Source organism: Sapajus apella, unplaced genomic scaffold, assembly GCF_009761245.1.
Source record: "Sapajus apella isolate SASKATOON/1434 unplaced genomic scaffold, GSC_monkey_1.0 scaffold62, whole genome shotgun sequence".
NCBI classification, from domain to species: Eukaryota; Metazoa; Chordata; class Mammalia; order Primates; family Cebidae; genus Sapajus; species Sapajus apella.
In genome coordinates, this window is record NW_022437002.1 from 14,982,777 (window position 1) to 14,983,814 (window position 1,038).

The 1,038-nt window shown below is 44.6% G+C and overlaps 1 non-coding gene across 1 annotated transcript; it reads left to right on the top strand.

Moving 5' to 3' along the window:
• The first annotated feature begins 561 nt into the window (after positions 1-561).
• LOC116529689 lies at positions 562-667 on the top strand. The gene has a single exon (XR_004259613.1). It is a non-coding gene; the product is annotated as a U6 spliceosomal RNA (small nuclear RNA).
• The last annotated feature ends 371 nt before the right edge of the window (positions 668-1,038 follow it).

Here is a 1,038-nt window from a genome sequence, read left to right on the forward strand (position 1 = left end):
CGGGGAGGTGGAGGTTGCAGTGAGCCAAGATTGTGCCACTGCACTCCAGCCTGGGGGACAAGAGTGAGACGTGGTCTAAAAAAAAAGAAAAACAAAAACAAAATGAAAGCCACACATGGTATACTGGGGTTGGGGCTCAGAAACCAATACAACAAAATCTGGTGCTTTGACATGACGAATTGAAGAAGCCTCAAGGTCTCTCTGACCTTCCCTCATCTCCTGTGTCGGAATCCTATGTCCCTCCCAAAGCACATGATTAGGTTGTTCTCTGAAGTTCCCGTATCTGCCTAAAGTCCAGTGCTGCCAAAGAAAACAATTACCTCTAGTCCTTTCTTTGAGTTTTCATTAACTGAATTCATATTACGGGAAGAAAGACCCAAGTCTGTCAATAAATCTAGACAGACTTTTGTCACAAACCATTGTCTGCTCTGCAGGCCCCACAGAGTTTGTCCGAGAAAATTGTACGTTCTTCAAGCCCATCAAATTCCCCTAAAAGTCATTTCATATCCCCTCAAATCATGTACTTTCCCATCTTCCTTCCCCTAAGAAGACGGGTATATAGTCCTGGCTTTGGCAGCACATATACTAAAGTTGTTATGATACAGAGAGACCAGCCTGGCCCCTGCGGTAGGATGATATGCAAATTCGTAAAGCATTCCATTTTTTTTAAATTTAATAAGTTTATGAAAATTTTTTAGGCCAGGCACGATGGCTCATGCCTGTAATCCCAGCACTTTGGGAAGCCGAGGCAGGTGGATAATCTGAGGTCAGGAGTTCTGGACCAGCCTGACCAACATGGAGAAACCCGATCTCTACTAAAAATACAAAAATAAGCCAGACGTGGGGGCACATGCCTGTAATCTCAGCTACTTGGGAGGCTGAGGCAGGAGAATTGCTTGAACTCGAGAGGCAGAGGTTGTGGTGAGCCGAGATGGCGACCTTGCACTCCAGCCTGGACAACAAAAGCGAAAACTCCGTATCAAAAAAAAAACAACAAAAAAATAAATTAAAAAAGAAGAAGGTAGGCTGGGTGCCGTG